At 46.3% G+C, this 23,409-nt stretch overlaps 1 protein-coding gene across 1 annotated transcript in view; it reads left to right on the top strand.

Moving 5' to 3' along the window:
* Window positions 1-23,409, top strand: part of VAT1L (vesicle amine transport 1 like) — a 150,381-nt gene that overhangs the window by 44,135 nt on the left and 82,837 nt on the right. The window lies entirely within an intron of this gene.

The raw sequence follows: 23,409 nt of genomic DNA, 5'->3' as shown, positions 1-23,409 counted from the left end.
CCAGAGAACCTGGCCTATGACAATTATTGTGATGACCATTATGATTATCGTCATCATATCTGTAGCCCATGCAAACCTGCTTGCCTACCTGGTCCATTGGTCGAATTTCCAATGACGGCTGTCATTTAGACCTTGCTTCCCAGCCCTATGCTTAGTTCTGGAAGCTTATCTTCTTTTTTCTGAGACTCATTCCTGTTGTCTAGAACTCTGCTGAGTGCCCAGAAGAAGCTAATTAGTGCTAATGGGTTGAATAAGTGTGTGGACAAGGGAGCTGGTGAATACTTGCTTTTTCCTAAACCATTTGGGCTCCACTTGATATTAATAAACCCAGGATATATGCCAGACAAAACATCAGAATAACTTCACAGTATGGCTCTGAGCTGGGTAAACTGGGCCCTGGGCCTTAGTCTTCTATGGTGGGGTTTGCTTTCAGTATCAAGAAGAGAGAAATAAAGCTATTCTGGGCTCAGCTTAAAGAAGAGAAGCTCAAATGAAAGATTAAAGGTGTATTTCTCTTTATTTGGACAAGCTACTAAACCCTCAGGACCTTGGTTTCTTCATCTTCATAATGAGGATGAAAGTGTTGATATGAATAGTCAGTGAGTTAATTCATATGGAACTGTGGTTTTTCTTGGGTCCCACCCCAGACCTACTATGGAATCAGAAACTCTGGGATGGAAGCCAACAATCTGTGTTTTAACACGTCCACCAGGAGACTCCAATGCGTGGTCAAGTTTGAGAAGCAGTGAGGCAGAGATCTTCCAACAGAGCCTGACGCTCAGAAGAAGTTCACTAGGAATTAGATATCATTGTCATTTGTGTGGTAGCGCTTTGTAATGCGTAATGCACATGAAATGTCATGCATTAAAGAATGTATTAGTATTCGTTTCAATCTTCTGTGTTAGTATACGTTAGTTTAGGTTTATTAGGGCACAGAGGCTTAGATTCCTTGAAATACAAGCTTCAGCAACTTACTGGATGATCTTAACCAAGGTGCTTCGTCTAAGTCTCAATTTCCTTGTGTATAAAATTCACATCGTAGCGAATGCTTTGTTAATGGTTTGAGTTAACGGTTAACTTTTAAATCCACATAGCGCACTCCAGGTTTGCGATTGCTCCAGGTTTGAGATTGCTCCTCCTAAGCTTGCTGTGTAGATAACGAGATAATAGAATCCTTAACACGATGCCAGCTCCAAGTGACAGCGCAGTAAATGGTGCCTGTGATCCTGTGCAAATCATGCCCTACCTCAGAGAGAAGAAGTAATGGAATAATTATCCTGTACGCATTTTTGTGTTTGCTAATAAAAGCAGATGTGCAACCCAGCTTATTGTATGAGGAGGAGGGAGGTCCTCATAAAATGGTACCCATCTGTGTCACACGGGAATGAGTGGTTATTTTCAAAATCTCACAGCTGTGAACTCTTCCACTTTTGAGCTTTTCTCATGCCCAGCCTCTCGGGCTGCGTGCCCAGCTGGTGGAAGGGCTGACTTCTTGATAGAGGAGGAAGTTTGTGGTCCGAGAATGTCAGGAACACACTTTAGTGTAAAAGGACAAGAAAAACAACCCACAAGGAGTCCTTGGACACTAAGGATGTTATTTATCCTCCTCAGTTTCATTGCTTATTTTGTGTCCGTAAAATCTGTCTGGCATTCATATCCTGTTCCTCCACCTGGAGCAGGCATTCAGTTTTGTGTGCGTCAGAAAACATACAGATGGGAGGTTCTGACCAAATACACAGCCGCTTAGGAAGGAATATGTCTACTCATGTGGTTAGGTTAGGTTAGCACTCTGGCCTTGGCAGACGTGGGTTCAAATCCTGGCCCTGCTATTTGCTGATTGTATAACCTGGGGCACATTTCTTAACTTTTCCAAGTCTCATTTTTCTCATTTGTAAAATGAGAAAACTCATTTAATGTATACGAGTAGTCAACACAGCACATGACACCCACTCCGCTATTTTTAATTGTACTACCGGCAATGATGTTAGACCGTCCAGCATGGATTTAAGGAGACAGATATTCGAATTACATAGGCACTCTTGTTTTTGCACTTTTTTTCTGCCCTGTCCATCCTCAGGTTAAACTGGGTTTACGATAACTTCAGTCTCAAACCTGGAGTGAGCTACATGGATTTAAAAGTTAACCATTAACTCAAAGCCCTCCTGCACGACAATGACATATTTCCCCGAGCACTTCTAAATGCTCATATGTAGCTCTGACGTCAGTCGGCGGTGCCCCTTTTATTCCCTCCTTGCGGATCCACTGCACGTGACAGACTGTCACCCCCACCAACGGTGGTGGTCTTGGGGGCAGTGGAGGGACACACGGTTGCCCCCTGTTCTCTCTGATAAATGTCTGGGCCACGCTCAGGCTGTGTCAGGTGTACAGGGATGCCATGAATGTCAGAGAGCTGACAGAAGGTTCCATCGGGCCGTCAGCCTGTCTCCTGAACACCCTGCTTTTTAGAGCTGGAGCTTCATTGTTCTGACAAGGAGATGACTTGCTTGGTGACTGGAAGAGCCTGGAGGCTGCTTCCTTGGGAGGTAACAGTCTTGGGCTCAGCCTAGGGTTGGGATGTGGTGTCAAAATAAGAGTCCCAAGTAATTCAAGGACAAGTCTGGACTCCACTTTTTTGGAAAGCGGTAGTGGTACCCAAGACTGTCCATCGGGGGACGCTATCAAGGGCTTTCAAAATCAGGCTGGTCACTCTTTTCCAAGGGGAGACTTTGAAAACTCTTCCTGGGGCTGAATAAACCTGAGGGTCTGTTGACATAGAGCAAGATATACAGATGCCCATTCTGTGGAGACAAAGATGCATAAGGCAGTTCTTGCCTCGGGAAGACTCCTCACTCTCTGGAGGAGACAGATAAGCAACTGCATACGTGAACTAGAGTTTGGAGTCTGCACTAATAAAAGCAATGGAAGCATTTGGGAGAAAGAAGGGTTAATTCTTTATGGGGGAGGGATGATATGTCAGCAGAATTCTTACGGACAAATCGGAGTTTTCCAGGTTGCCAGGAAACACGGCACAAAAGCCCAAGGGAAGCATGGAGTTGCAAGTACTGGGTAGGTAATGACAAGTGAGGAAGGAAGACAGGGCTCCATCATGTGGTCCCTGATCCGCCTGTGTGTGATGTTGGCTTCACGAGACTCTTCCCCTTTCCGTACTCTCGGCACAACTATTTGAATTTTATTCATAACTCTTTGAATAGATAAAACTGATGGATGAATGAGGTCTAAGATAATACCTAGCAGCAATTTTTTAAAAATTTAATCGTAAAATTCCAATTTTTCAAATTTTGTGAAATATATATATATATATATATATGGATTTAAGCATGGGAATGTATGTGTGGCTTAATTTTTTAAAAACATGGTGCCAAGTGCCTTGCTCTCATTATTTCACGTGTGCTTACAACAACTCCGTGTAGTATATACCATTATCATCAACCTATTTTGAGATTCAGGACATGGAGGCTTGTGGAAGTGAAGCTCATAATCCAAAGCCACGTGGCTGGCAAAGATGGAGACAGAATTCACGCCCAGATGGGTCTTCCTCAAAGCCCGTGTTTCAAAGCACGAAGGCAGGTCAGGAAACGAGGAAGGAGACAGCGGGAGACATCTGCTCAGGGTTTCTGCCCACTCAGCTATTTTTGGAACATTGACGCGACCTTGCTACAAGCTGTCTTTTTCAACGGTGTATGGGGTCACACTGGCCGCTGAGAAGCCAGCTGGGCAGTGGAAGGGCAGCAGTGAAGCCTGTGGGGCGGTGGCGGGCAGGGGAGGTGGTGGTGCTATGCACCCAGCCAGCTTAGACGGGTGGGTACGCTCCTCCCCCTTCTCCGGAGCCGTACCACAAGGTCAATCCCAGTAGGGTTGCCAGATTTAGCAAAATACAGATTTTATCTGGCAATCCTTCCTTCCCAGGGGCCCCCGAGCTCTCCCACAAAAAGTTCTAAACCTTTCAGGGAACTAATTACACGGGTGAGGCTGAACTCCTGGATTTGAGGTGATTAAGAGATGCATCTAGGCAGGAATGCATTAAGGAGGGCAAATATTTTAAGCCCCAAGAGAAGTGACTGAAAGGAGCCCTGTTCTCTAGAGCCCATGCCCGTGATGAGAAAGTGGCTACGTGCTCAGTGCCAAGACTGGGACTCCCCTTCCCAGGGCCAAGCAGAGGGCAGCTTTACCGCCACTAACCAACCCCCACCCCCCGCCCCCCACCCCCCACCCCCCACCCCCCACCATGCTGCTCAGGGCTCTTCCCCAGCCCCGCAGCCCCAGGGCAAGGGAGGAGACAGGAGAGGAGACTTCCTCTGCCAGAAAGGACATGAGGCAGGTGGGGGACCCTATTCCTTCACCCAACAGACCTTTATTGAGCATGTACTATGTGCCAGGCAGCATGCTAGATGTCTAGAATACAGTGGCAAATAAGGGAGATAGGCACATAGCCAAAGATCAAGCAAATATATGCACATATAGACATATTATATATATACACACACAGGCATACATATACATATATAGGTATATGCATATCTATTACACGATATATACGTGGAAAGGATCAAGATGCTATCATAGAGAATAAACAGGGAGGAAGACACACTGCAGATTGAATCATCAAAGATGACCTCACCGAGTGGGTAACATTTAAGCAGAAACAAGGTGGTAATTATGTGAAAAGCAAGAAAGAAGTCCATTGCGGGCTTTAGGAAACAGCGAACACCCGAGGCAGGAACTGCTGATGGTGTTAACTCATTGGAAGAGGATTATTCTTGTCTAATCAGAGTTGCCTCGCTGAGATCTAACCTGCTACCCACTAGGCTTTGCGGCAGACGCCCCTGCTGCCCAGCTATACCCACCCCCTCCATCCCCGAGGTCAGTGCATGGTCCCAGTTCCTGCCAGCGGGTTCCTGCAGCTCTCTGCCTGAGGTCATTTTTTCTGGTTTGCAACTTAGCCCTTGCTTGGGGCAAGGCGGAAGTGTCTGGGAGTTAACGCCCCCAGAAGCACCCTCAACAAGTGAGTGATAGGACTTGGGGGGATAAACACCTGAGCTTCCTCCCCCTAGGTGGGGGAATCATCAGGTGTGTTCTACATGGTTTCTCAGAAGGTCCCCCGCTAGAGATGCGCTCCAGCTGGTCACTGCGGTGAGCCGTTTCCTTCCTCTCCTGACTTAACTACCATACTCCTTCATCTTACTTCCTGGGGTCAATTTCCAAATAAACCATATGCACACAACTCTTTATCCGAGGGTGTACTTTGGGGGAAGCCCAAACCTTCTGAACAAGTTATTCATGATCAGCCAAAGATGAACTCAAGCATCCCTCCCCATCATTTCCTGCCCACCCACCACTTCATCTCCAGCCATGCCCATCTGTCCATCTTCCCCTTGCAACCACGCACGTTTCAACCCCACAGCCTTTGCTAGCTCCTCTTATTTCTCCACCTGGAAAATTCCTATTCATCATTTAAATGTCACTTCCCTTTGGAAGCCTTTCTTGCCCTTTCATCTCTACACCCTCAACATTGTGAATATTTCCTAACCATTCAAAATAATGATGTTAAAGAATGGTTCACAATTGTATTACTGATAATGGCTTCACCAGACTGCATTCATCCATTCATCCATCCATCCAACCATCCACCCATCACCCACCTCCATATGCCAGACACTAGCATGGTACAATTGTCCTCGGGTCTTCCTGTCTAGCTCTTGAGGTCAGAGTGGGTCTTAGGCATCTCTCTGCTTCTAGCACATAGCACAGGGTCCACGTGGAGTGGGTGCTTGACAATTGTTTGATCAAATTAAATTGATGAACTTCACCTGTTCCAGGCAGACAGCATCTGTGCAATGATAATGAGGTTCTTAATTACACAGAGAAGGATACATTTATTAAGTATGTGGAATTAACAAATGAGTATGTTATCAAATTTGAACCACACGTAGACACCACTTCATTACTTAAGATACCTTGTAAGCTATTAAGTCAGGAACCACGTTTGATTTCCCAATACCAAAATGTATTCTTCAAAGCAAAAACGACCATCGGCAGGCTCTACTTTATCAGTCTGTGGACCACAAAGTCTGGAATTCCTGCTTTGCCTCCCAGGTCTTCTCTTTAGAACTATACTAAGCTGTTTGACCTTATAATTTATACTGGTAGGGTTGCCATATAAAATACAGGATGTAACCCTACCTACTGGCAATGTCTTCTAAAGAAATAATCAAGGAGATAGTCAAACAGGCGGCCAGTCCATATTCAAACATTGAGCATCTAACAATGTGCTAGACACAAAATACTCAGTAGCAGATAAAACAGACTTAGACCCTGCCACCTGAATCTTACAGTCAAAGATCTACGCTCAAAGATGTTCAATGAAATATGGCATACAATAGTACAGCATTATAATTTCCTCTAAGATAGGGATTGGGTAAAAGGAATTATAGTATATCACACAGTAGAATATTCCCCAACCATTCGAAATAATGATGTTAAAGAATGTTTCACAACACATGAACGTGCTCACAATGTAAGCTTAGAAAGAAAAAAAATAATCAGGGTACAGAGTGGTATATTTGGTGTGATTCCAGTTCTGTGGACAACCAAATATTGATCTATACGTGTCAGAAAACTACTGGAACAAAAGGAGCTGAAATATGTAGTGTCTATCTCTGAGATATGGCATGATGGTTGACATGCTTATCATTTTCTGTATTTTCCCCATTTCATTCTTTACAAGGGACACGAACATGTGTTGCTTTATACTAATGTATTTTTTAAAGAGCTTAGTAAAGATTAGAGTAGACCCTTCCACTGCAAAACGTGCGATTGCATTCTGTCATCTGTCGAGAGAGCTTACTAATGTGATCAGTTTGTGCTGTGCTTCAGGAAAGAATAGCTTCGGTCTTTTCCAGAGCTTTTTGGGAATGAGGAAGCGGTTAGGAAGCTCTGGGCCTGTGAGTGGTGTACCTGTATGAGCTCTTGCGTTGACTGCAACCTATAAATATTTAGTGGCCAAAAGCAGTGGGTGTTGGGGAGGAGGCAGGGAGCCAAAAGCCAAACTGTCCCCTGCTCCCTCTGTCCCCCAGGCTTCTCACGTGTAAACCTGCAGCCCTTGAATGGTGCTGCCCTAATGCTGGACCAGTGACACACCTGAGACCTTGGCATTGACCCACCCATGTGTACAAGTTGACTTTTGCTACAACTGAGGATACATATCCTGCCTATCCATCAGAGTGTGGACATGAGAGAGCTCTGAAATTCATCACAGCGCGCGATATGACTTGCTGTGAGTGAGAGGAGAAGCTTAAATTGAACCTGTTGCCTAAGGAAGATCTCCTATTTACTGGGCCATGCAAGAAATTTGTCTCATGCATACATGTGAAAAGAGCCTGGTCAGGCCATGTGAGTCAAGTGGTGAAACCAAGGGAACAGTGGAATGACCATCACCGCCCTTACGGAGACTATGGATATTGCTATGCTGTGGTTGTGAACAGCCATGCCATCCTCCCTACCTTTTTAGTGTTATCTTGATCTTTTTGATCCATTCAAGTATGCTACTCAAAATTCTGTTTTATGAAAGTAGGCTGCAAACACAGAAATATCTAGAACTGCTGGTGCTCAACTGGAGGGAGATGGTCCCACTTTGCCACACTGAAGAGGATTTTCACCCTACAGGCCATTGTCCACTGGACCATAGTTTCATCTGCCAAAAAGAAGTGTTAAACAAACAGATTGAATATGGTCGGGCTGGAAAAAAGAACACTCAGGATGTGGGAGCAATCTTGGAACTCTCAACAGAGTAGTAAAAAGGAGTATGAGACACACAAGTCTATTGTTTAGCGTGTCATACCTCCTAGGAGCAAAATCTACAGTGGGACCACCCAGAGCACAATACAAATAAACCCTTCAGAGCCATCATAGTTGCCCCCAAATAGAACGGGCTAACTTGGGAGGTAATGAACCTCTGTCTCCATTTCATTAGTTTTCATCCTGGAAATATACAGGAGGGAGCTGGGTTAGGCTTTCTACACCAGCTAGGAGGATGGAGCGAATGATTCAAGAAGATTTTTAGCTCTTAAAGTCTCCAAAGCTCCTCAGGTTTCTGCTTTCTTGTCCCACCATGTGTCGCTGCCTGGTCGGAGATGCTGGAGAAATAGGAGACGAAGTCCTTAACTACCATACTAGCTGGTGCCAGACAGGATGCCCAGCCCCTTACAGGGTCACAGCCTTCACTCCTCGCCCCCACCTTGAGGAGGACACCATTACCACACACGCATGAGAGATTAGGGTTCTGAGCACTCACGGGACTTGCCCAATTCCAGACGGCTAGTGAGTGTGCTCAGGGGTACCCCAAAGGTGACCTGTGTCCAGAACCTGTCACTTAGGATTCCTAGAACCCAGCACAGCATGTGGCACGAAGTAAATGTGCACAAACCACACTGATTTCTGTGCATGGCATTGATTTATGTCCATGGCACATACATTTTCACTGCATAGAACAATAAATAAACATGTAAAATTTATGGGGCAGTGAAAAGGATACCACGAAAGGAACAGGGTATTTCCCTTACTGAGATGTGTCAAAGGAGGAAAAATAATGCGAAGAGATTTTCATTCATTCATTCATTCATTCATTCATTCATTCCCACGTTTTATGAACACTTTCTGCATGCCTGTTGCTGTGCCGGGGGCTCCAGATAAAGAGGTGATTCAAGGCATGGTGTTGGAGCTGGTGGTGTCAGTGTCTAACCAAGGGAGATGGCTTGATAAACAATATTAAGAGTGAAATAACTGTGCACTTGTTGCCTTTACAAAGAAAGTCAGTGATCTTTGAAACGCAGGACAAAGATTTGGGAAGTGAGCTGCTCTTTAAAGAGAGCAGGTCTGAGGGCGGAGAGGTAGAAAAGGTCCAGCAGCCAGGGCTACACATCCCCGTGGGAATTCTCCTCTGGAGACGCCCCACTTCTGCTCCCTACAGGACTGAACATGAAGCATCCCGTGCCACCCTCCAGCTGTGATGGGCTCTGCACCACAGCCTGGTTCAGAACCTCAGCCGAGGGATCTGAAAGCACAGAAAGAGTCCAGATGTCTGATCCCTGAGAGCTGGCAGGGGGAGCAGGGATTTGAGAGTCTGAGTATTTTGAAGCCAGGGCAGGGGCTTTCCTATGAAGTTGTCGATCATATCCGAAGGGTGCTGAAAGCAAGGTCAGGCTCTTGGTTCTGTCAAGAGGCCTGATTAATGAGGCGCCTTCAACAAACAGGGACACTCAGAAAAGGGCACGAAGCCAGACCGCTGAGCTGTGAGAATCCTCATCCCAAGCAGGGAGACTTACTGCCTGCCAGGCGCCGTTACACGCTGGTTTCACAAGTCCCCACGGTCGTGGTGCAGACAATGCAGGAGATGGGCAAGCAAGTGAGCGTTCACTGCCTAAGCCCCTGCTTTGTGCCGGACCCCGTGCACAGCTTTCTCTCTCTCTCTCTCTCTGCTTAGCACATATAGGTAGGTATTGTCATCCCAACTTTAGAGATCAGGCCGTCAGTTGAGGATAATTGGGCTACGGCCCCCCAGGTGGTGAGTGGTAGATCAAGGGTCAACATCCAAGTCTCACGGATGCCTATACCTTTGCCCTCCTCTCCCAGCCACCTTATTTGTTCCTCTCCTTGACTTGATATTAGGGTGGCCACACAATAATAGGTGTGGGCGCTCAATCTGCTGAGGGCGCTTCTACTTTATGCGTGTTGAGTGCGCAAAGTTAATAATAGCATCCCACCCCCCGCTCTCAAAGAATGTCCCAATTTAGACGATAAATTATACGCTCAGCCTACCTAACAAGTTTTTGGTTGAAATAGATGCATTTATCAAAACCACAGCTCCAAAATGTGAGTACAAATTGTAATTTGGCTGGAAACGTGAATCCGGCATCCCACTGTGCAAAAGTAATCATCCAGGAAATGTATCCAGATTCACCGCATGGAAGGCAGCCAGCCTGGAAGTGGCTCTGACCCACCCTGATTTAGAGCCCTGAGAAGGGGACTTTGCCATCTGGTAACCTGGACTGGCTCCCTGGCCAGGATTCCGGCCACGCGGTTCCTGGAGTCCAGTTCTCAGGCAGTGTGGGAGGCTCTGGGCTCTGGCTTGTTCTGTGGCCCCCCGTGGTCTCTGTTGGAAAATAGTCCCGATGAAAGACACAGACTGAGTATGATTCCCACGAGGGCTGGTTAGCAGAGTTACCGTGTGCAATTGGGCGGGCTGTACGCTGCACAAAAGCACTCAACCCCTGGGGCAGAAGCGAGGGATGCTGTTTTGTGTTCTTTTACGAGATGGTTAGTCAGATGCGGCCTCAGGAGGGGACAGAGGAAGGCTCAGGGAAACAAAGGGTGTTATACTCTCCAGCCCTAGAGGCAGGAGGCACACCACGTAGGGCCACCTGGGAAAGATACCAGGGTGCTCAGGAGGCAGAAGACAGGAGTTGGGGGGTGGTTACTTAGGCTCTGACCTTTATTGGGGTTTCTGTGGGAAAGGCAAGGCAGGGCAGGGCGGACAGCTGAGGACTGGCTATTCTCAATAATTTCAGTGGCGGTTGGGCTACAGGGACCGTCTCTACAAGCCTGGTACCCGGCCCTGGGAGGGACAAGGCAGAGGGGTGTTGCCTCCAGGAGTGAACGAACCAGATGCAGGAGGGAGGGCTCTGGATTAGTTAGTTTGTGCGTCAAAGATTGCCAGTCGCTGCCGGGGGGCGGGGGGGGGGGGAGCCCTTTGTTACTGAATTGGTGAGCCCAGGGAGGGGCTGTCTCTCCCCAGCCAGAAAGGCTCTTAAGATGTCAAAACATCATATAATAGAGAGAAAACTTAAAATATTTACAATACACATGCCCACACTCTGGTTGCCAAGGCTCACAGCTGTGCCTGCGGGGAGGTAGGGGAGAGGGGAGTGGTGACCCTGAATTGAACCCTTCCACCTCGGCTCCCTGCCCCGCAGTTGACAATCCTTAAGTCCCAGAGCACCTGGGTTAATTAAAGCTGCTTGACCTGGAACCAGGAGGCGGAAGTTCATAACACAGCATGCGCGTTCTTGAGGGTAAGAATTGCAGAAGGGCCCTAAAATTTACTGGGCTTCTGCTCTCTGCCTGGCACTGGACTGAGTACTCTAGTCTGTCAGCATGTGAACTTCAACACTTTGGCGTCCTTAGCCCTTTCTCCATTTTATAAATGAGACCACTGAGATGCAGAGAGGTGAAATATCTTTCCAAAGTCACACAGCCCATCCGTGGGGTAGCGAGGTTTCCAATTCAGGTTTGCCCGACTCAAAAGATGCTCAACATCACTGACCATCAGGGAAATTCAAATCAAAACCACAATGAGATAGGACCTCACACCTGTTGGATGGTTATTATCAAAAAGACAAAAGATAACGAGTGTTGGCAAGAAGGTGGAGAGGGGCTTCCCTGGTGGCACAGTGGCTAAGAATCCGCCTGCCAGTGCAAGCGACACAGGTTTGATCCCTGGTCTGGGAAGATCCCACATGCCACGGAGCAGCTAAGCCCGTGCGCCACAGCTACTGAGCCTGTGCTCTAGAGCCTGCAAGCCACAACTACTGAGCCCGTGTGCCACAACTACTGAAGCCGGCACGCCTAGAGCCCATGCTCCACAACAAGAGTAGCCACCACAATGAGAAGCCCGTGCACCACAATGAAGAGTAGCCCCCGCTCGCCGCAACTAGAGAAAGCCCATGCGTAGCAACGAAGACCCAACGCAGCCAAAAAGTAAATAAATAAATAAATAAATATTAAAAAAATAAAGAAGGTGGAGAAAAGGGAATCCTTGTACACTGTTGGTGGGAATGTAAATTGGTGTAGCCGCTGTGGAAAACGTATGGGGTTTCCTCAAAAAGTTAAAAATTTCACTACCATATGATCTAGCAATCGCACTTCTGGGTATACACAAATGAATTGAAATCAAGATCTTGAGGAGATATCTGCACCCCTATGTTCACTGCAGCATTACTCACAATAGCCAAGACATCGAAACAACCTAAATGTCCACTGACAAGCGAATGGCTGAACAGAATGTGGTATATAGGTGATGAAATATTCTGCCTTAAAAAAAGAGAAGGAAATCCTGCCCTTTGCTACAACATGGATGAACTTGGAGGACAGTACACTAAGTAAAATAAGCCAGACACAGAAGAACAAACACTGCCTGATCCCACTTCTATCAGGAATCTAAAATAGTCAAACTCAATAGAAGCAGAGAGTAGGATGGTGGTTACAAGGGGCTGCGGGCAGGGTGGAGAATGGGGGAGGTGCTAGTCAAAGGGGCAGAGTTTAGTTATACAGGATGATTAAGTCCTCCAGATCCACTGTACAGCATAGTGCCCAGAGCTAACAATACTTACAAACTTATGAATAGGGAAGATTTATGTCAAATTTCATCACCAAAAAATAAAAAAAAAAAAAAAAGAGGGAAGGAAGAAACTTTAGAGGTGATGGTTGAGTTTATGGCGATGCATTCATGGGTGTATACTTAGCTTAAAACGCATCAAGATGTATTCACTGAGTACGTACAGCCTTTTTCTGTATCAGCCACACCTCGATCTTTATAGAAAGTCCATATTCTCCTCTCCCTGTATGTTGAGCTGTCTTGTGTGGGACCCCCAGAGATGCTGCGTTCTGTTCATATGAACAGGCCCTTCCTGTTCATATGAGCAACTCAAGGTATGAGGGCTGAAATGGAGGAAGGAGGGTCAGGACTCAGTTTTTCTACTCCTGTCTGTCCAAGGCTCTGTTGGGGCCAGGCTGCTCTGGCCTTCTGAAAGAGGGGTCCCCTACAGGCTATTTCCTAAGACCCCACCTGAGCTTCTCTCCCGCCCCTGTCTTGGAGCTGCCTCTCCAACAAAAATGCGCCATGTTGTCTGACCCTCACACATTCCATGCAGTGAAACCAGACTGTCTACCCTCTGGGCCAGAGCGGAAGGCGGAGTTGTCACCGGTCCGGCACCCCAGGAGGCCCCAGTGCTCACGGGACCATGTCCTAGGAGAAACTTCGGGAATGCGAAAGTCACCTCCCTCCTACCCTCTGTCCCAAAGCTGCCTGTCGTGCTCGGTGATGACCTGTCCTTAGGAAACCCAGCTGTGCTGAGACCAAGTGTTTTAGGCACCAAGTGGGGAGCTGGGCTCATGTTGGGCCGTGGGACTCGTTCTGGCCAAATCCCTTCATGAACATGTCCCTCTGTCCCCCCAGGTGACCAGATTCTTGGAAGCAGGACTCTGCCAGTAGGTTGCACGGGTGGGAGGGGCAAAAGCAGGGCAGACACCCACCCCAGCCCAGCTTGGGAGCGCCTGCAAACTGCCTTAGGAGGACCCAGTACCACCATCTAACTGTAATTAGTCTCTGGGGGCTCTCTGAGAAATATATTTCTATGCCCAAACCTGATTCATCCCAACATTCTTTCTATATTCTTCCCTTGGTTATTACCCACATCTTACCCTTCTCCCCGCTCCGTGTCTATAGTGGAAGGGAAAAACAAGAAAATATTTACTCTTGGTGAGCACATACATTTCCCGCCCCCTCCCCATCACTGATGTAAAGTTGTAACTGCCCAAGGAATGTGGGGCAGACCTTGTCCACATCCAAGCAAGGGATAAAGCAAAGAAGCTGCTGGACCCTCCTTCCAAGCCTCCCCTTCTAGAAAGGGCACACGTGCCCAGTCCCGGCCCTCCGTCGCCCTCGGACACTGTGAGTCCTCTTTGACTACCTTGCTCTTTGCTCATCAAACTTCTGTCATTTCTGCTACTTCATCCATTCAACACACAGCTACTGAGACCTACGTAGGGGGACCCACTGCTGTGGATAAAGGCAAATAAGATGTGGTTCTCCCCTTAAGGAGTTGACAGGCTAGTGGGAGACACAAAAGAAAGAGATTTTTAAAAAGGAGGAGAGAGAGATGGAGAAGGAGGAAGAGGAGGGAAGAGGAGAGAGGAGGGAAGAGGAACCATAGAACGGCGTGAAAGATGGTTGACAAATGATATGTGTGGGTTTTAGGGCAAAGCAGGAGATATTAACTCCTCTGGGGATATCCAGGGAAGCTTCCTGGAAGAGGTGGCTTTGGAAGCCTGCTTATTGAGCACCTGCTCTGAGTCTTCTCTGGTGAAACATCACATGTGTTACCTCCTTTGACCCACATTTGACCCCTTTGACCTTGTGGAGCAGACGTTATCATCCCTGACTTAGAGAAGAAGAATCTGCCACTCAGCCAGCTTACGTGGCAGCTCCAGGACATAAGTGGTCTGGGATCTGAGAGCTGTAGCTTGCTCTACAACCTCGGATGGGTCTCATTTCTATTTAATTGTTTTGATGTCAGAACAGAGAACTTGGGCTTAGTGACAAGGAGACTCGGGTTTAAATCCCATCAGTTCCCGCTGCTAGTACTTAGCTTTTCTGAGCCTCGGTTTCCAATGACCAGCAGGATAACCTTGATCTTTCTGAGCCTTCATGTCTGAGCCTGTCTTCATGATGGGAGTATGATGTTGGCAGGATAAAATGAGATATATGCAAGGTGTCTGGCACAGTGCTTGACAAAGAGCAACTGGCCAGTAAGAGATGGTTCCCCTTCCTTCTCTCCTCTTAGTCTCCAGACCCTCTACTGTTCTGTAGCTTGGGGCAGTGGTTAAGATTGTGGACCCTAGAGCCAGGGGATGTTGTTTCAAATCTAGTTTCTGTTGTTGCTGTATGACTTTGGGCAGTTACATAACTTCTCTGGGCCTCAGTTCATTCTTCTGGAAAACAAGGATGACATAGTACCCTCTTCATGGAGGTCGGGATGCAGATCGAATGAGCTGGTGTTTGCAGAGCATGGAGGACCCTGCCCAGCACACAGGAAGTTCTGTGCAGATGACACTGGATAAATAAATCTATACTCTTCACCACCTAGCCCTACTGCTTCTCACCTGAGAGCCTCTGCAGTGAGCTTGGTGCAGCCTGAGCAGAGGAGAGGTTTAAATATTCACCTTGCAGACAACTGATGGGCAGAGCTGTGAGCGGCTGGGAAACCTGGGTGCTCAGCAGCCTGGCCGAGGCCCTGGGAGCAGGGAGGCTGAACGTCTCCAGGCATCCAGAGCTTCGGACCCTGCTAATAGGGTGGGGGATTATTTTCTCTTCCTGCATCTCTGACTCACAGAAGACTGTTAGTCATACCCTCACCTACGGGATCCCACATACTAAACCCACAGGCTCTGATGCCAACCTCGACTCAGAAAGGAGGAAGTGGATTATGGTCAAGGCCATAACTGACCAAATGAGAAGAAGGAAACTTTTAGAGCGCTGGCTCTCAGCAAGAGGCTGCACATTAGAATTACCCAGGGAGCTTATAAAGTATATACTAATAACCAGACCCCACCCTGGTTTGAAATAAAACATGTGATATTAAGATGTTCTGAGCATCCCAGGGGCCTCAGCCTCTGCATCACGGGGAGTGGAGCGGCGCCATGAAGGATGCACTACAACAGTGGTTTCTCAGCTTGAGCTGCATCAGGATCTGCTGGAAGGCTTGAACTCCGAGTACCAGGCTCCACCCCCAGAGGTTCTGATTCTTCAGGTCTGGGCTGGGGCCTGAGAACCTGCACGTCTAACAAGCCTCCAGAGGAGGTGACGCTGCTGGTGCTGGCAGCTCATACGGAGAAGCACTGAGCTGTATGATAGATAAAATCAATCAGTGAAAGATATTACCTGCCAAGGCTTCCCCAAAAATGTGTCTACGGCTTTTTTGGATTAAAAAAAAAAAAAAAAAAAATTCCACATTTACACCTTGAGCAATTGAAAAATGCCAGTCTCAATCAATCTTCACTTTTTTCCTCCTTCTCTCTCTCCTCCCTCAGTCACCGTCCCCCGAAGCTTCTCACTGTGGAGAGTCTCAGCACATGCATGTGACACAGAGTGTCATGCGTGGTTCAAGAGTTGTGCAGCGACAAACGAGATAAAGAAAAAGAGGAGCTGACTGATTCTGAGAGTGTGCTAGGGGAAAACACAGAATGTTCTTTGCTGCCTTTGATGGCGGGTCACATGGATCGGCCCACACAGTGGGATGTGAACTTCCCCCTCTTACAACAACTGAGTCAACTGAATTGTTGAGCAGGCAAATGACAGCACTGATCTGGGGAAAAGGAAAAATTTCTAAACCTGTGTCTGAATCCCAGCGTGGGAGTTTGTATTGTCATACGAAAAGCATACGGAGGGCTCAGGTATCCAATGTACTAGATTTTGTGATAACATTCATTTCTCTCTCCTAGTCCAAGGGCCTCTCTGCCTTGATGAAGATGAAAAAGTAAACTGACAGTTCTTTGGAGGAAAACAACCTGACCTCACCATTTCCTCCAGGCATCTTCTCTAGATAGCCCCAAGCTCATTCTCTTACATTCTTTGACTGCTAGAATGGTTTGTGGTTTCCAGGAGCTGTTTAATGTGAAAACAGCTCTTGGGAGAGGTAAACCTAATCCTGTTTTATAAGTGATTTCGGAAATGGTCAAGTTCGCAATCGAAAATTCCATTTTTCACTAAATGTAGGATAATGTGTAAACTCTCATTCTCTTTGGGAGGCTTTTCAAAACGATTTTCTTTAGACCAGCTAAGAACTAGCCCATGTGACCTAGAAAACATGGAACGGGAGCCACCACGGGGATCATCAAGTTCAAGTTCCCGTTTCATCTAGTCTCTCTCCCTAACGCATCGTCCACATGCACTTGAGTGCATGCCCCTTATTTTCTGCATATTTGCAAGACTGCAGCGCACCAGTGGGGTCTTATCCCAGTGGTTCAGTGGTTGGAATTGGCGTTCTCGCCCTGTTGGTTTAGGTGTATGACTGTACTTTTAAGAGTACATTTACTTTCTAAATATCTGTTGTCTCTAGGGGAATGCAAGCTCCAAAATGACAGGGACTGTCTATAACTTGTTCACCTTTATCTTTCCAGGACCTCTCAGTGTCTACTCTATTTGCGGCAGTCATGAAATAGCCCTGTAGTGATGGAATGAATGACAATGAAGCGACAGAGAGGCTGAGATGACACGGATGACTAGGAATCAACCAAGAGAAAAGACAAGGGAGAGGGCTGCAGGCAGTGAGACCTGCATGTGTGCAAATGTCCTGTGGTGAGAGGGGGTGGCATTTAGGAAGGACTAAGCATTTTTCCATATGCTCAGTCCTTCCAAAGCTAGAGTTCTGGTATATGATGAGAAACAAGGCTGAGGAGGTAGAGAATATCTGTATCATAGAGGTCCTTTTTTTTTCTTTTTTTTAATATTTATTTATTTATTTGGCTGCTCCGGGTCTTAGATGCAGCACGTGGGATCTTAGTTGTGGCATGCATGCAGGATCTAGTTCCCTGACCAGGGATGGAACCCAGGCCCCTGCATTGGGAACACGGAGTCCCAACCGCTGGACCACCGGGGAAGTCCCATAGACGCCCTTTTAAGCCATCCTTTGTCTCCTGTTTACTTGAGTCTCTGATGCTGAATCCTGAATCTCAGTGCCCTGGTAGGAGCATCTATCCTAAATTCCCACTTAGTGGGTAACCAGAATTTCGACCAGTCTCAGTCCTAATTCCAGAGCAGTTGTGTTAAAACCTGCCAGTTAATGAGTACTGAGTATGTACCAGACAGTGTACTAAGTCTTTTATATAAATGTATCTGCTCCTCTAGTTGTTTGTCTACTGTGCCCAGCTTTTCTGGAATAGGATCTTGCTTTGAACTGCCAGTCTGTTGATAAGAGTCAAATTTCAGGGACCCCCCCCCCCCAAACAACTCCCTTCTAACTATTGGCCCTGGATTTCCTACTGTCTGTGCTCTGCTTGAGGGGACCCCAACAGCCCTGGAATTAGGACTGAGCTGGTTGAAATTTGTTCACCCATCTAAACCTGAGACAAAGCTATCTGGAGTGGATCAATGAAGCCTTCCACACTGATGTCAAGGACGCATGGTTTTCTCTAAGATTTCCATGTCAGCAACCTGAGTGCTTAGTGGGATGGACAAAAAGACTAATAGCAGAGTGGCTGTGGAGTCAGGAACAGCTGGTCTGACCCCAGGTTTATCACTTACAAGGTACATAACCTTGGACAGGTTCCCTTCCCGCTCTGAATCCCCATTTGCAGGTATAAAAGGGAAACCAAAAAAATGTATTCTAAAAGTGGTTAAAGGGTGTAAGGAAGCACTTTCGCCCAGTACCTGGCACACGGTGAGAGGCAGGAACCACAGACGCTGTTACTGCTGCACTGTTAGCCGCAGGGAAGGGGGGGAGAGGCTTGCTGCCGAGCTCTTACAGTCTACAGAGGGAAGGGAAATCAATTAAAAGCAAGTACGTGCAAATCTCCATTTAGTGCTGTTGCTGGGAGACTGGATTGTCTTGTTCATTTTATGCTCTGGGTCTGCAGGTAAATTGCAGAATCCTTTTTATTGAAAATTCACTCCGTCTTCCACAAGTATTTACTGAGTCCATGCTATTTGCTAGGCACGTGGGAGAAATGAGGATACATTAGATGCTGATCTTGCATTCACCGTGGGACTTGGAGAACGGAGGGTACAGATTTTCTATAAATGTGAGGGACAGCACTTTTCTGCTTAAATACAGAATGCTGAGCATTATTTACTTTAGAAAATCATTGAGGATCTTGCAAGGGCCTCTCGTTGCCTGAGTGAATTATTTAAGAGCTAAAAGAGGGGGTAGGGATGCTGTAACTAGATACGCGCTGAACTTGGGTATACTACCCATCATTATTTATATAATAATACAAGTTATGATATAATATTACATATACTACTTGTATATTATGCTAATTATATGTGCATGTATATTACATATGCACATACAATAATCATATTAATTTATTATTATCCTAATTATATAGTACGAATGGAATATTATATGCTAGGTATTACTTATTAGATATGCATATATAATACTAATTGTACATACATACATAGAATGCATATCATAGGTTACTCTAATTATATATACGTAATTGTTCTAATTATATATACAGTTGTCCCTTGGTACCCACAGGGTGGTGGTACCCAAGACCACCCCCTTCCCCCCACAGATACCAAAATCCAAGGATGCTCAAGTCCTTGGTGTAGTATTTACATACAACCTATGCACATCCTCCCGTATACTTTAAATCATCTCAAGATTACTTATAATACCTAATACAATGTAAATTCTACATAAATAGTTGCCAGCATGTGGCAAATTAAAGTTTTGCTTTGGGGAACTTTCTGGAATATTTTTTTTTCCTGAATATTTTCGAACCATGGTTGGTTGACTCCACGGATGCAGAATCCATGGATACGGAGGGCCAACTATAATTATAATATATAATACATTTATGTATTATATATCACATATAATGTTCATATATATTACACAATAATTTAAATATGTAAGTAACCCAGTTACTTATATCATTTCATTTTACTACCACATGTATCTTTCTCTTTAAAACGGAAATGGTAAAATTCTGCTTGGGCCAGAGACTAGATATGCTCATTAAACCTATGCTTTATTCCCACTCTGCAAAGCTAAAGAACGTAGAAATCTGCAAAATGACGAGGGGCTTCCCCATTACATCAAACCCCTCTCATTTCTCATGCATCTATTCAACAAGTTTTACCAAACACCTGCTCTGTGCCAGGCTCTGCCCTGGGCGCTGGGGTCTGGAGCCACATGCGGCACCGTCCCTGACCCCATGGAGCTCACAGATGGGTCAGGGAGCAGCCCCAGCAGGCCGTGGTGGCCACTGTCCTGGAGGAAGGTCAATGGCGGCACAAGAAGAGGCAAGAGACTCTGCCTGGGATGCTGGGAAAGGTTTCTAGAAGACGATATGCCTCAGGGGGAGTGGCTGTGATCTGCAGAAGACACTGCAAGGCCAGGCCATGACAGGAAGGGGAAGGTGTGTGGGAAAACCAGCACTGATGCAAAATAGCATGAGATGTTCTGGAGAGTAGGTAGTGGATATGCTTCCACTGCTGATGTAACCATAATAATGTGCAGATAAATCGTAATAGGAGTCCCAGTAGTAATGATAGCAAGTACTTATTAAACATTCACTATTCCAAGCCCGTGGATGCATAATGTCACATAATCCCACAACAATCTTCGTGTTTATATAGTATTGTATATAATGCATATTAAGACAAGTGATCAGAGGAGCTGATACTTTACTCAAGGTCACTCAGCTGGTGAGGACAGCACATCAAGGTCTACCACATCGTACCCTAATGACCTTGGCCCAGGTCCCTAACCTCCGTAAACCTCAGCTCCTTCCTCAGTAAAATAAGGTTGAAGGCTCATTCTGAGAATGCTATGGGATGAGGGTCATGGCCAATGTCAGTGATGGCTGACGTCTGTGTGTAGTTAGGGAGTGGATATTGGAAAAGTGGAGGGCAATCACGTTAGTGCGGCAGACTGGGTCAGATCCCAGAGGGCTGGCCTTGTGCGGTCAAGGAAAGGGTGTGCATTTCATTCTGAAGGCCATGACAGGCATTGGGAAGCTTTGAAACATATAATGAAATGCTCAGTGTTGTGTTTGAGAAAAATCACTCTGAAGTGCACGTGGAAACAGCCAGGCCGGTTAGAAAGGTGTTGTCATAATCCAGGGGAGGAAGTGACAGTCCCAAGAGATGTTGAGGGGAAACAACAAAGGTGCTAACTGGATGTGGGGCGAGGGAGGAAGAGGGGTCCAGGATGACCCCCAGATTCCTGGCTTTAGCGATGAGTGAGTGGTGCAGTTCCATCCACTGAGGCAGCAAATGCAGTGAGAGGAGTGTTATGGGTTGAATTGTGTCCCCCCACCCTCATCCAATTCATAAGTTGAAATCCTAAACCCCAGCACCTCAAAATAGGCCCTTATTTGGAGGTAGGGTCTTCACAGAGGTCAAGTTAAATGAGGTCATGAGGGTGAGCGCTAATCCAATATAACTGGTGTCCTTACAAGAATGGGAAATGTGGACACAGATTGGCATAGAGGAAAGACCAATGCGAAGAGACCCAGGGAGAAGACCACCACTTACAAGCCAGGGAGGGATGCCTGGATCAGATAGGTCCCTCCCTCACAGCCATGAGAAGGAGCCAACCCTGCTGATACCTTGATTTCAGACCTCTAGCCTCCAGAACTGTGAAACAATAAAGTTCTGTTTTTTAAGCTGCCCAGTTTGCGTTACTTTGTTCTGGCAGCCCTAGCAAGCTAATATGAGGAGTAACTCATTTGGAGATAGTCATGAGTTATGTTTTGGATGAGTTGAATTCGATGTGTGGTTTCTGGAGAGCCAGGTGAAGACAGATGCCAAAATGGTACTTCAGTACACAAGTCTGGGACTCGGTGGGACTGGAGATAGAGATTAAGGCGTATCAGGCATCTCTGCTGCTCCAGCATCTATAGCACAGCGTGATGAGGTAGCACATAGTAGGAATTTGAAAAGGAGTTGAGTGGATAAATGTCAGGCTTGCCTTAAGGACAGAGGAGGGGCCACATGGCTACGAGAACCAGTTCTAAGCTCCCATGCCAGAACTAACAAGGTTAGCTCAAGCCCTGTCGAATTTTTGAGGATTGTCATGGTGGTTGCTGATACTTACACTCACTAGGAAGGAGAGTCCCTTTTTTGTTCTTTAAAATCAGGGGATGAAAAATTTAACCAAATACCAAAGCTCTTCTTAGAATAGAGAACTGTAGCCTGTCTGGAGTCTCAGGTTCACGCCCGTGTTCTGAAACATTGACCTCCAAGTGAGCGTGTCAGTAATGTGTCTATTTTAGGTAGCAACTTAAAAGTCTGCTCAGCTTTAAATGCCAAAATAAGTAGACAGCATGCATGGCATAATAGAAAATGGCAGTAGCTGGAAGTCAGGAGACCTTGCTTTGAATCTCAGGTCTGCCTCTGAAGAATTGGGTTACCTTAACCTTTCAGAGTCCCCTCTCCCTGGTCTATAAAACAATAAGGAGGGGGTAATTGGATGATCTTCCAACTCTGACATTCTCTGATTCTCTCAATGTTGCCTCTAATAGCAAATGTTGGGGAAAAAATCACGTTTCCACAAACTGACCTTCTAACCTGATTGAGTCCACCAACATGAAGACATGTAAATAAAGTGAGAGGCTGTAATTCATATCACAGATGCCTTTGGTAGAATAATTTCCCTCCTTAATAATTTCTGCCTTCTTAAGATGGTAGATGGAACACTGGAAAGAGACAGTACTTGGTTTTAGGATGCATCTTAATTAGCAGCAAATTGGGTTTTACTGGAAGGTTTCTGAATTCACATGATCACAGTATTTTGTCCAATGACTTAAACTTCCAACAATATTGAAAAAGGATATGGGAAGATTAACCATTCCTAACTACATCTGTGATTTCTCTTGGACCATTCGAGATTTAAACCTCATGCACTGGCATTTTCTTTATACGCCTGGACATCTCAGCCCTGGGTGTAATAAGGCAATAAGGGGTACAGATGATTAAGATTGATTACCTATTAAGTGTCGTGTTTTGTGCCAGGTGCTGGACCTGTGTTACTTGTTGCCTCATTTAACACCCCCTGTAGCAGATGCTGTCAGCCACACCATACCTTTTCTGCACTCAACGTGCTGAAGGTTGCTTACTTAGGGCTCCTGGCTGGCTGTGGAAGCACGTTTGGCCTCTGAGGACAAGTCAGACGTGCCTAAGAGTCACTGCTGCAGAAGCAACCCTCAACCGGTATCCGACAGAAATTTGGTGGATAAATACTCCAGCTTCCTCACTACTTGGTTTGGATATCTCCGAGGCGTATTCTACACTTGCTCATGGAGTTCCTCAGAGGGACTGAGTTCCAGTTAGCGTGGTGGATACTGACTTGATAAACATACCCTTTATTGGCTGCCTTCTACCCTGGTATTTCCTGCGATCCTATTCCAGATAAAGGACTTACTCTCAAATCCTTGCCTCAGAATCTGCTTCTGGGAAATCCAAACTAAGACATCCTCCAAGATCCTAGGGAGTAGGTAGTATTAGCGCTAATTTATAAATGGAGAGCCTGAGGGTCAATGTGGTTAAATAACAGTTGTTATGTCTTGGTACTGGGGTTTTGCTGGCTTACCTTCCTCTGCACCAGTGGTTCTCAACCAGGGGAAATTTCGTCCCCAGGGGACATTTTGAAATGTCTGGAGACATTGTTGGCTGTCACAACTGGGGGTTTGCTGCTGGTACCTAGTAGGTAGAGCACAGGGATCCTGCTAAAGATCTCACAACGCACAGTTCAACCCCCTGCAACAAAGGCTAATCCAGCCAAAAAAGGTCAACAGCGGCAAGGCTGAGAAATCCTGCTCTTCACCCAGTAAGACTAGCTGTTGGATGGTAGCTCTCTTGTGTGACTTGTCTGTTGTATTTCA

The sequence above is a fragment of the Eschrichtius robustus genome, chromosome 19, assembly GCF_028021215.1.
Source record: "Eschrichtius robustus isolate mEscRob2 chromosome 19, mEscRob2.pri, whole genome shotgun sequence".
In the NCBI taxonomy this organism is placed as follows: Eukaryota; Metazoa; Chordata; class Mammalia; order Artiodactyla; family Eschrichtiidae; genus Eschrichtius; species Eschrichtius robustus.
This window is presented reverse-complemented; position numbering and strand designations above follow the sequence as displayed.